This window comes from Gigantopelta aegis, chromosome 15, assembly GCF_016097555.1.
Source record: "Gigantopelta aegis isolate Gae_Host chromosome 15, Gae_host_genome, whole genome shotgun sequence".
Lineage (NCBI taxonomy): Eukaryota > Metazoa > Mollusca > Gastropoda > Neomphalida > Peltospiridae > Gigantopelta > Gigantopelta aegis.
The window spans coordinates 21,341,311-21,354,655 of NC_054713.1; the positions used below are offsets into that span (position 1 = coordinate 21,341,311).

At 35.9% G+C, this 13,345-nt stretch overlaps 1 long non-coding RNA gene across 1 annotated transcript; it reads left to right on the forward strand.

Moving 5' to 3' along the window:
- The first annotated feature begins 3,166 nt into the window (after positions 1-3,166).
- LOC121390416 lies at positions 3,167-11,330 on the forward strand. The gene is made up of 2 exons (XR_005960207.1): positions 3,167-3,241; positions 9,335-11,330. It is a non-coding gene; the product is annotated as an uncharacterized LOC121390416 (long non-coding RNA).
- Positions 11,331-13,345: the final 2,015 nt, after the last annotated feature.

The following is a 13,345-nucleotide window of genomic DNA, read 5'->3' on the forward strand; positions in this document are numbered from 1 at the left end:
AGTGGTGTATATTGACACACAAACTGTGGTGACGTAAGTGAGAAACATCAAAAGATTTTGCTAAAGTGACCGATTTGACATGAATCATGTATCGAATACACACTTTCGTAGCACCATTCCAATTAAGGATGGTCTAGACTGATATTGCGCAAAGCTTGGAGACACGAAAGTGAGTCAGTAAAAATAATAAATCTGAATACAATCGAATCCTTGATTTCTTCTAAGGCTTTAATGACTGCCCAAACTTCAACACCAAAGATCGATGCCGAGTCTCATGGAAAGTATTGTGTCTGATAGAAAAACTGTAGCACAAGACACAGAATTCTCATCCCGTGATCCATCTGTATACACAGGAATGTAATCACGGAGACAGAATTCTCAACTGTCACCAGGCTACTCTGTCGGAATATGTCATCGGATCTACATCTGCAGAAGGAACATATCTATCAGCTCAAGAAAATGTAATGGATACAGATGCAATTGCTCAAGATGAAATAACTCCAACTGGTGGTTTCGAGAGTGTACAAGGAGCACCTATGGCTACAGCTACAGGCAACAATGTCCTTTACCAAGGATTCGGAGGAACTACAAGAGGAGTGACACCACAAGTATTGACTGTAAAGAAAAAATTTAAAAGAACATTTACTTCAGTAATTAATTTTACTAAGCAAAGAAAAGCAGAGATGGAAATTCTTAATGATGACAATACTAATGGATGGCCTGAAGCTTTAGGTGATCCAAGTATATGAGTTTACACTTAATAATGCTGGTCATATTATTCCTTATATGTATAAAAGACTAGTGTTAGTATGAAAGCAGAAGACTGGAATTTACCAGATGAGTTCATAGGGTATAAAGTTAAGAAATTGGGATTCAATATTCCTAATATGATGTTGCATGTTATCAACAACAATAAGAATGATGCTAATGGAGTACCTGTATTAGCTCCTCCTAATGCTAGAATATGGACATTCACAGATATTTACAATGATCATGGTATTCCAGAATATCAAGCTAAATTACATACACATAATATTTTTAAAGATGAAGAGTGTATGGACAACAGTAGCAATAGGGAAATACCTGTACAACCAGATCGCCATATATCCATGCCTAGTGATCCAGCAATGCAAATGATAAATAATGCATGGAGTGTAGATGCTAACAATAAGTTTACTGCTTAGACACCTAATTATATATGTGATATGAAAAAAACATCCAGGTTACAGAGAGACTGTAATAAGTAGTGGTGGTTTTGCATTAGAATATCATGTTAATGATAGTCCTGTAATTCTGTTTCCTTCAGAATCTTGTCATGACTTGAAATTTTCAACTGTTACTGGTAGATTTAAAAATAGTAACTATCAATGTTCAAATAAGGCAAGTGATAATATGGAAGTATGGCCTACTCATGAAGTATCACAAACAAATACTAGTACTCATAATATGGGAATTGTAATGACTTCTTATTACAATGAACAATATAGAGATATAAATTATACAGGTGTAACTGTTAATACAGATGCTGAGAGAATAGGAGCCCCACACTTAGCAAGTGATGCTGGTACTAAAATACAAATGGATAGTGTGTTACATAAGGATATTAATTCTCAGATTTGTAATGTTGAATTAGATGGTCAACATAGGCGTACGTATCATAGTAGACCACCTATATTCCTAATAGGTGTATATCCGTATGTGGAGCCTACTTCTTCTGGCAATACTTTATTCTTTAATTACACTGCCAATTTACAAATTACATATTTTATTGAAATATAATTCTATGTACGTACAGCTATGTGTCCACCTTATATTCCATTTGGAATTGGAGGTTGTAGTGGCAATATGCGTGGCCTATACGTAGACAGTAAAAATGCTGTATATACTATTATCGCGGTACTTAACTATTTTTAAGAAATAAAGAAATGCACTAACATATATGAAGATAAATATACTTGGGCTGCAATTTTCGCTATATCTGCATCATGTCCATGCCATTGTGTTGACAAGTAAATGCAGTTCTAACATTAAAATAGTTGATGGAAGTACGCCATAACACTGGCTTCCGTTTAAGGGAGGTTACCACGATATCGCGGTAAATCGCAAACGTTACAATACGGTGGACCGCATGGGTCAAAAATAGCTCTTTTTGTAAACACATTTGTAGTAATGTCTAGTAATCAAACTTCAACACAACAACGAAGAAAAGTCAACTTAAAACGTTTCGTTTTTCAATTGTAGTAAAATATTTACATTTTCCAATGGAAAAGTCGGTAATAATAAATAGATAATAATACATGAGTTTCCGTTTGATACCCTTTATCTTACAACTCGTTGTTTAAAAACATATCCAACGAGTTGTAAGATAAAGGGTATCAAACGGACACGAATGTAGTATTCTATTTCTTACATACCTCGAAAAAATTAAAATGTAAACAATATAATGAACTAAATTATGTTGTTACAGAACGTAGCCTAACTGGGTCATGGCGTATGGAGTGTAAAGTGACGTCACCCCATTTCATTTCCACCGGAGTCAGAATGTAAAGTGACGTCACTCCACTTTCGATCGCTTTGGTTACTGGATCATGACCTCTCAGAGCTGCCAGTTGTATGTCTTGAAATTGTTAACACACGTACATGTGTAAACAAATTATGTGTTATTAAAAATAACGAATGATGTTCTCACCAATGGGTGTGTAAGAATTATTATTATTCTGCAAGACAGTGTGGGCATTTGTTTTAATTGTTCATCATATTAGTAAGATTCAGCAGTTATATAATCAATATTTATCGAGTGAAATCAAGAATAAGAACATATTAAAAGTTATGTGTTTTCTTTAAATTGCCAATAAATATAGGCACGGCCTTTAAATGTTTCCATACTTTACTAGAGGTCGCGCGTTCTAAATATAGTAACACTGTTACCGTGTATAGCCTCGTTTTCGTTGTCAACAACCAGACGACAGTCGGATAGTAGCCTAGACCACAGAAACAATAGGTAAAAGTAAAAGGTACACAAACATATTTGTATGGATATGATAAAGTGACCATTGGTTATTGCGTATCCAGAGTTAGAATTATCACAGCCTCTGCATAATCAAAATCAACGAATTTTGCAATTGTGTCACCACGCGGCCGCCATACAATTTCCCGTTTGTTTTACCAGAAGCTGACCTGATTCCAATGAAGATTCGAGAGAGCGCTTGTTTGATTTGGAGCTATTTTCGTCAAAATACTGGTAAGTGTTCTTTATGTCATTATGTTTTGTATGAGTTACCTGTGTTCATGTCTAGGGGCTTTTACATCCACTGCAGACGATTTTTAAAATCTTATTTTATTATTATTTTTGACGATCGAGGACAAGGCATTCGGGCACTGTCGTTTCAGCTTCATACACAATAAATATATATTTTATCGTAGTTTTAGATCTATCTTTGGTACATGGTAAAAAATATATTTTACAATATTTTCTTCAAACAGTCGAATGCATTCACAACCATCAAACAAAACAATTCCAGCATTGTGAAAATGGATGTCATGCGGCTTAGACTATTATTTTTTGTTGGGATATGCAAAGTAACGTCATACAAATAGTGACGTAATTCGGATGAAAACAACAATGGGATGTAGCTTTTTAGATTACTTTCACCCCAGTAAATTAATCGGCAGCTCCAACCCTATTGTACAGACATCAACCCTATCTGAATATTTTTCTTTTTTAAAAATGCATAGATGTTAAAATTTCATTGCAGATATTTTTAAAATTTACCATCCGTCAAATTTAACTTGATGATAGAGCGACTGAATGTGCATAATAATTAATAAACTGGTTTGTGATGGGAGAATGTATGGCTGACTAAATGGGTCAAAGTATTATTGTTATTATTATTTGCATTTTTATTAATAAGTTATTTTTGCACGATTTGTTATTAACAATTTCAGTGTTTTGTCCATAATTCAACGTTCTAAATTCATTGTGTTACTCAGTGTGTGATTATTCTCTTTGAAGAACTAATTTCTTAAAAGAACATGGGCTGTTCAACAGTTACGTAATGTTAAGGGGTAGGTACGAGGTGTTGTAAAGAATGGCGAAAATCCAGAAATTATCTCCCCCTTAGAGGTCGCATCGTCCCTATACACCCTAGCAGAGTCTCGCTTTAAACAGCTGTTCGGTAGTGTGATTTGAAGCCACTGGTCGTATAAAATCACTTGTCCACCTCTGTACGAACAGGAAAAGTGGTCATATTTTTTCATACAATGATGCATTGCACACAGAATGTCTGGACTGCATAACGGATCTAGTATATGACAAAATACAACCAAAATACAACCAAAAAAAAAAAAAAAAAAAAAAACAACAACAAAAGAAACGGTGAATCGCTGAAAAACGAGGCGTTTGTATGTCATTGCCAAAAACCTATCCATTCTCGGTATGTGGATTTAAAACAAAATATATTATTTATATATTATTTGAATAAAATCTAGTTGAAATATTATATTTTCTTCCTTTTATGTATGCTATGTGGACATTTGTTTATTTGTGTGTTTTGTTCACTGCTTTTTTTGGTGAGGGGGAGGGTTTAGGTGAGTTCGTCCTAACCGCCCCCCCCCCCCCCCCACCATGACATTGATCATGTTTGTTGATTATTTTATTTATTTATTTATTTATTTTTAATCAATAATTTCACAGACTAAAAGAAAAAATGTTTTAGAAACAACACATTTTTTTTATTTATGTACAGGGCCAGCGGAGTGTATTTGAAAGTGGGGATGGGGTGGGAGTACTTATAGTGTGCTGTTTGTTAAAAGGTTGTGGTGTGAGAGAGAGAGAGAGAGAGAGAGAGAGAGAGAGAGAGTGTGTCAGAGAGTGTGTGTGTATACATGTATTTATTTGAGGGCCCGAACCTGTTTTTGGGGTTTCGGAGGCATGCTCATCCAGAATAAGTTTAAATATCAGATATTAACATAGGGCCTATGACATCTCCAGACTTTTGAGAACAATAACAGGAAAAAAGAGGAGACCATGACCCTATCGGCCCTCGCCTCTTCCACAGCCCCTAATACACAATTTTAAGAAGAAAATAATAGTTTGAAACATGCAAATAGCATACATACAATATAGACAGAATAGTGAGATATGGAGTGCCCATTGAGGTGTAAAAACAATTGTTTCTTGAAACCGACCCTACCTAAAACAAAGGCTTACCCTGATTATTTTCCCCCATTTTTTTAAAAGTTAAAACGAGTACAGATGTAGGGTTGTTTTGTTTTTTTAAAGTTTAGACTGGCTCTACCTAATATTGTTTAGTCATGTTCCCAGAATTTTTTTTAGGTACAAGGCAGAATAAAATTTTCTTTTCTTCATTTGTTAAACTCTACATTTGATTATTCCTTTGTTAATCTATCTATAGGGGGCCTATTAGTTGGGTATCTCTTTTGTAAGCTGTAATATGTATGTAGGGTGCATTTTCTTTTTATACTAAGCATCTCTGAAATTACTGACAAAAACACTACCAAAGGATTCTGTGATGGTGGTGTAAACAAATAACTCCAATGAAAGTGAAAATGCTGAAATTAAAGTAATTGGTAGGAGTAGCCTGTGTGGTGGCTATGGGTTTACCTTCTTGGTGAGTCAGTATCTATGCCAAGTGTCAAAACCATGGGTCAAAATTATGAAGGCTGTTTTTCTGAAACACAGATGTTTAACACCAAATTTAAAATGTGCTGAGATGTTGTAAAAAAAATATTAATTTCTTTTCATTATTGGTTATTCTAAAGAGACTGCGGAGCTTGTTTTTCAATGTGATATTTGATTAAATACTTGAGACATAACAGAACAAACTCTGTTTTGTTTTTGCTATTGACCCAGAAACAAACTAACCATAACAAAATACATTCCAAATTATAATCTAGAATTTATTTACATAAATATCCTGAAACTGGAAATTTTAATATTTGTTAAAAAAAAGTTGTTGGTTTTTTTTGGGGGGTGGGGGGGGGGTCTCTTTTTATTATTTGTGTCTTTGTTTTTCATTATTGCCTAACTGGACTATTTTGGACAAATGTAGCAAATTCCCAACATTTTATTCTCCAGTGACTGTTAAGCCTATAACAGTTTATAATACTTTTACTTTTTGGGAGAGTATGTTGACTACATTGTGATAAATTCTTGCATGGCATTGAAAAAACCCACACTGATGGACTGAAAATATAAATACCAGATAGGTATTGTTTATGTACTTATCAAATACATGTACATGCTAAGCAAGTAACTCATCATACATTGAACATGAAACAAGCCATGTGTGAATACTGCATGTAATGCATCTCTTGAAATTAATGTAATTAGTGTTAAGTTGATTGGTGTTGTACCTATATTCACTTTAAACTATTAGTAAACCATAAGTGTACTTTTATATATAGTCATAATTATTTCTTGCTGCATCTGGTTTTAGAAATCCACAATTGTAAAATAGCAGTATTTTTTTTCTTTAAAGCCGCACACCCTAGTTCCATCCAGCGAAAATAAATTATAATTTGGTTAATCTACAAACCTGTAACACACTTAGATCACGTTTTTATCAAATAGAGTGAAAAAGCAGGTTTTATATCGATAAATACCATGGGAATCCCCATGTCCCAATTGCTTGAAATAATTTTGAAAGTTTGTATTCTGATGTCACCGGTAGATGTCGCTCGAAGCACAACATTGCCTACGTCACGACAAATTTCACAGACTTGGGGTGCGTTCTTTTCACCTCTCCTGGACATGTTCCAACTGTTCTATCCTGGTTGTATCCCCTCTCCAGATATCCTGGACATGTTCCAACTGTTCTATCCTGGTTGTATCCCCTCTCCAGATATCATAGGACTTAGCAAAATTATTGGTTTTAAGGGTTTGTAACGTTTTGTATTGAGATACTTACTTGTCTGAACTTTATTGTTACTGAAAATGTTCACGAACTGTGAAGAAAAATCTCACAAATGAACAACAACAAATCGGATGTTGATTGCGCGAACCGTGCACGAGAAAACAAACCGAACCAAAATGATAACGGTCACGTGGTATACCAAGGTCTGTGACATTGAAATGGAAATATCCCGTCTAAAAATAGATTAGACCTTGTCTGCTTAACGTTTTTTTTCTCAAACGTGCGTCCGTTTTTCAGAAATACGAAAAATGCATTTTGTGGTATTACAAACACCAGGATTTCCAAAAAACACTTCAGGTGAATGGAAATGTATATTCTAAATAATAAACGGTAAGTAAAGTGCAATTTTATTTGTGAAAAATGGGTTTAATAGCGAAAAACAACGCCATAATGGTTAACAACTAGCCGTAACTAGGGTGTGTCCCTTTAATTTATAATTTATTACTCTTGCAGCCTTTGGAGAGAAAAAATTGTATAATGTCTAAAGTAGTTTTCAATTGCTGTTAATTTCATTATCAGTGGAAATCATGGAAAGTCATGAATTTTCTTGGTAACTAAGTGTATGAACCATGATAAAGATTATTTACATTGGACTTTTCTTAATATAAGTACTGAAAAGTATAAAATTTAGATACTGGTATGTCAAATAGATTTATGTTAAAACGGGCTCAGTGAAATCAGAATTCCTATCAGATTATGTCATTTTGTACATACAAATTAAATTATTTACATTAACAAATTATAAACATTGAAAAAACAATACCACTATCATTTCTAATTTCATGTAAATGTGTATGAAAAAGCATTGTTATATTTCTACTTACATGTGGAAAAGAAAAAGAAAATTAAGAACAAAAAAACTATATATTTAATATTTTAAATTTCCTATTTTCATCATTTGAAAATTTAATATTTATTTCTGTAATTATATATGTATGTTATTGATTTTTTTTTTGATTTATTACATGTATACATATAAACATTTGTTTATTTTACATTGAATATATATTTTTATTTATTTATTTTATTGATTTTTTTATTTATTTATTTATTTATTTTGTTTTGGGTTGGGTTGGGGGTTTTTTGTTTGTTTTTTTAAATTATTTTATGGAAATAATTTATTAAAAATAATTGTTGACAAATTTGGTTGAATTTACTCTACTCTTGCAAACGAATAATTTGTGGTTTTAAACACGTATATTTTCATATAAATCGCGATAACAAACACTGAATAGTAAATGAATGAATGAATGTTTAACGACACCCCAGCACGAAAAATACATCGGCTACTGGGTGTCAAACTATGGTAAACAAATAACATTGAATAGAACCCGGAAGTAAACAGCGAAGAATGGAACGTGGCGTTTTACAAATTAAAACTTTATTAAATGCTGTTACCGTTTCTTTCATTGCAAACACTCAAGTATTATCAGTCAAATATCTACACATTTAATGGTTTTGGCATGGTGGATATATGATAGAAAGTTGTAAGAACGGTAGGGATTGGCCTACATGGTTGGGGAAAACCCACAATTTGACTGGACATTATTTTGTTCTTTTTTTATTCCTCCATTTTTTTTATTTTTTTTACTACCAACTGCGGAATTCGTAGATTTTTATTATTTACTTTAATTTTTAGCCGTTCTACGCTTTAGTCACATACATGCTCACAATTAGGTCGGGAATAATAGAGTGGATATATCGATCGGTGCTTTACGACAATACAAATTTAGAAAAAGGAATGGTGTATAGTGCACGAGGGCCACCTGTCGGAAAGTCTCTGATTGTTCGCCATTGACTAACGTTACGAAAAAAAAACATTTTTATTTATAAAGTCAATGCAGAGTATTTGTTCTTTTCTCTGGCATTTAAAGGCATATTGTCACAGACTATTGACTATTAAATGATCTAACAAAGTATTACCCGAAACGATATAAATTTGATTTGTCCCTAAATGTACATTTATTCAACTATCTGCGTAACCACTATACTCCACTTATTAATGATATTTTGTAAAAAAAAAAAAAAAAGGAATTATGGCAATGGTCCATAATTAAAAAAGTAAAATTGCCGAGAGGGTTAACATGGATTTCACTCCATCATGGTTCAGTTAGGATGATGTGATAGCCAGATTTGGTTTTCAAAAATTAGATGTAATTTTCATTTATTATCCACTTTTAGTGAAATAAGGTCCTTACATTCGTGACAGTATGCCTTTAATAATAAAACACACACACACACACACACACACACACACACACACACACACACACACCACTTTAGAGGAATTGGTCGTAATGCTACGAAATGTTATAATGGGGCGTCGTTGAAGGCCCACGTACACACATTCATGTTAAATTCAACCTGCATACATGTTAACTGTACATTTTGTTTTTTAGGGACATAATTCTGAAAGACCATGGAGCTGTGTGCACTGTGCGAAAAGACCATCGACGCAGATGTGAAGACTGTCATACCAACTACTAGAGGAAGAGACTCTAAAACACTGACCAGGAGACTGACTGTCCAATAGAGCTGGAAGCAGTTCCCAAACTTGAGTTCCCTCATATAGGAAAAGGATATTGTTGTGTGTAGCGAGTGAATTCGAGGAAAGGGAAGATCTTGAAGTGATCTCAGACTCTTCCTTGCATGACAAACTATTGAAGGGTGAACTGTCACATGGCTCTGTGAAAAACAATGACCATCTCACCAGGATCAGCAGAAAGCTGCATGAAACGAAACTGACACTGACTGGAAGAACTAGTGAACTGTGGCTTCAGTATATGTCTATGGTTGATATAATAAAATATTTTCTGGATGCTGGTTCCTTCACCGGTCAGCTGTACATAAAATACTCCCATATCTTGCTGTAGCTAGACACAAGTTATATACAAACTCCGCTATCTGTTCCTGCAACAGATAACCAAACTTGACAAAACCAACCAGGTTGTCGATAACGCTTCACGGATGGATACCATGTCGTGAGACGAACCAACATATACTAGGATGACATTTCACCAGATTTTACTATTGAGCAGACCCTGATGCGCGGTGTAAAACAGCAGGTGGCCTCATTCAAGGGACAGGAATAACCGAATCGCAACATGCAAAGTGAGTGCATCCCATGCCAGCATGTGCTGATATAAACAATGCCATGCAGGAAGTCACTGGAACTCGGCGACGTATGGCGATCAGCACAGAGAGTTGGATCCACACAAACGGCAAAGGACACAGAGGATATAATTGTGATTACATCCTACCTTTGGGAAAGAAATCAATTTGCTGACGGTCCCACCCTTAGAAACATTGCTATTGGTGTTATCTCGAAAATTCATTTGTCAACGTTAACACGACAAAGACATTTTGTTTATGTCTTAAAATTCTCAAAGCCAAACAGCAGCAGAGATTACCCTGAAGAAGAAGGAAGTCCGGACGCAGGAGAAAAACATGTCTGTAACGTGGATGGCAGGCCACAATCAGTCGACATGCAACTTTTGCAATTTGTCATAACAGCAGCCAATACCATCTCTGATGACATAAAATAAGGCAGCACTGGCAAATGAGCTTTGGAAACTTGTTCTTGTCAATGGTAACGCTCTCAGTCCGTCAATACAAAATGACGTACAGTTAGTAATTGATGAAGGCTCCTTACTTCATCGACTGAATACTATCCTGAAGCTGTTGTTGTGATTGGCGGATTGCCAAAACCCACAACAAAATAAATGACCCACCTAAGGCGTGCTAAGGTATGGAAAGCGAATGCTGTTCATTTTGTGCCTGATATGATGCTCAGACCTACAAAAGAGCATTTTTTGTTTTTATTACACCAAAGACAACAAGCAGCGTTCCATTTGTGCCCTTGGCAGATCTTTGGAAAATATATACACAATCATGTATGCAAAAGCTGATGATGACTTACAGATCGTCACTGTAACAACAGAGTGTGCAAAAAGCAATGTTACTGCAAGGGTTGGAGAAGACACTGATCTGCTCATATATGGATGTAAAACGAATCCATTCTAGCAAACATGAGTATAACACCGTCCAGTAAACAGGTGGTGGATGCGGTGGTGGTGGTGGATGCGATGGCGGATGTGGTGGTGGTAGCGGCGGTGGTGGATGTGGTGGCGGTGGTGGTGGTGGTGCAGAATACGTTTTGGAAATCGAATATAAGAAAAAATAAATCAACATGGATGTAAAACGAATCCATTCTAGCAAACATGAGTATAACACCGTCTAGTAAACAGGTGGTGGCGGTGCCTTCACCAGGTGTTCACCTTCACATCAAACTAAACCCACAACCACCATCACCACCGCCACCACATCCACCACCACCACACTACCACCACCAGATTTGTCACATCTGTGTTGTTTAGAAATAGTACAATAGCATCATTATAGCGTCATCGAGTTGTTATTACAGAGAAACAGACCTTGAAAGAACCAGCATCACCATGATTAAGACGCAACACAACTCCTACCAGTTATCGCCCTATTGCTTTGACAAGTTGCATTTGTAAAACTATGGAAAGAATGATCAACCGTAGACTTGTTTGGTATCTTGAGTCCCACAAATTGCTTACTAACGTGCAATGTGGGTTCAGGACTAGACGTAGCACGGTCGATCATCTTGTTAGATTTGAAACGTTTTGTAGGGATGCTTTCATCCATAACCAGCATTTGGTATCGGTATTTTTTTTACCTCGAGAAAGCTTATGATACCACGTGGAAGTATGGGATTTTGAAAGACCTCCATGGCATGGGCCTAAGAGGCCGTATGCCTGACTTCATCTCAAATTTCTTACACAATAGGTCTTTCAAGGTATGAGTGGGATCTACGTTATTCGATTCTCACTCCCAAGAGATGGGTTGCCTCAAGGTAGCATCTGCCAGAAAAGAGGTCACCATTTAGATCCTCAGCTGTTTCAGGATAAAACTCCGGTTCCAGTTGTGGAGGAGACCACATTTCTGGGGGTTATTTTTGACAGGAGGCTATCTTTTGTTCCTCATTTACAGTATGTGAAAAAGAAGGGCTTAAAGGCCCTCAATATCTTAAAGGTTATTGGCAAGACTGAATGGGGAGCAGATCGAAAGGTTATGTTCCGACTTTACAGATCTTTAGTTGGTCTAAACTTGATTATGGATGCATTGTGTATGGGTCAGCACGTAAGTCTTACTTGTAAATGCTAGATCCTATACACAACCAGGGACTTAGGCTTTGTCTTGGTGCTTTCAAAACATCTCCTGTGGAGAGCATGTATGTCGATACACACGAACCTAGTTTGGGTGCTAGACGTGCAAAGCTTTCTCTGCAGTATGCTACAAAGATTAAATCAATGCCAAAACATCCTGCACATAATGCGGTGTTTGATAACAAATATATGAAGTTATTTGATGCGAAACCGAATGCGATTCGAACATTTGGTATTCGCATTAAGCAGTTTTTATCAGTTTCCAACATTGATTTAACAGACATTTTGGAAACGTCTTCATATTTTATTTTGCCACCTTGGTGTATCAAACCACCAAAAATTGTATTCGATCTTGTGCATCTAAAGAAAGATCGCACAGATGCAGTTATTTATAAACAACATTTCATGGAAATCCAAGAGCGGTACTGTGATTACATTCCTGTTTACACAGATGGATCACGGGATGGGAATTCTGTGGCTTCTGCTACAGTTTTTCCATCAGACGCAATAATTTCCATGAGATCGCCCGATTCAGCATCAATATTTACTGCTGAAATTTGGGCAATCATTGAAGCCCTGGAACAGATTAAGGATTCATGTGCATCCAAGTATATTATTTTTACAGACTCACTTTCGTGTCTCCAAGCTCTACATTACATGAAATTGGAGCATCCCTTAGTTGGGATGGTGATACGAAAGTGTGTCTTTTTATCAATTGCCAAAAAAGATATTATATTTTGTTGGGTACCCAGCCACGTTGGCATTAAGGGTAACGAAAAGGCAGATGTTGCTGCCAAGTCTGCTTTGAACTTGCCCCGTGTCCATGTTGGTGTCCCCTATAGTGATTTTAAATTTCACATTAACCAATATATTTTTTCGACTTGGCAAGACGATTGGGACGGTGCGGTTGCGAACAAGCTTCATTCTGTCAAGGCAGTCCTGGGAGAGTGGCAGTCATCTTACAGGCGATGCAGGAAGGATGAGGTAGTCTTTTGCCGTGCCCGCATCGGCCATACATATTTGACGCCTTCATTTATTTTAAAAAAGAACCCTCCTCAGTGTGAACACTGACTGTGCGCCACATTTTGGTTGAGTGTGATCATCTCAAGCCGACGAGAAATGATATATTTGGCAACAGAAATGTTTTGGAATCGTTTAAATTACATCCAGAATTAATTGTAAAGTTTTTAAAACACTTTGAATTCTATACAAAGTTTT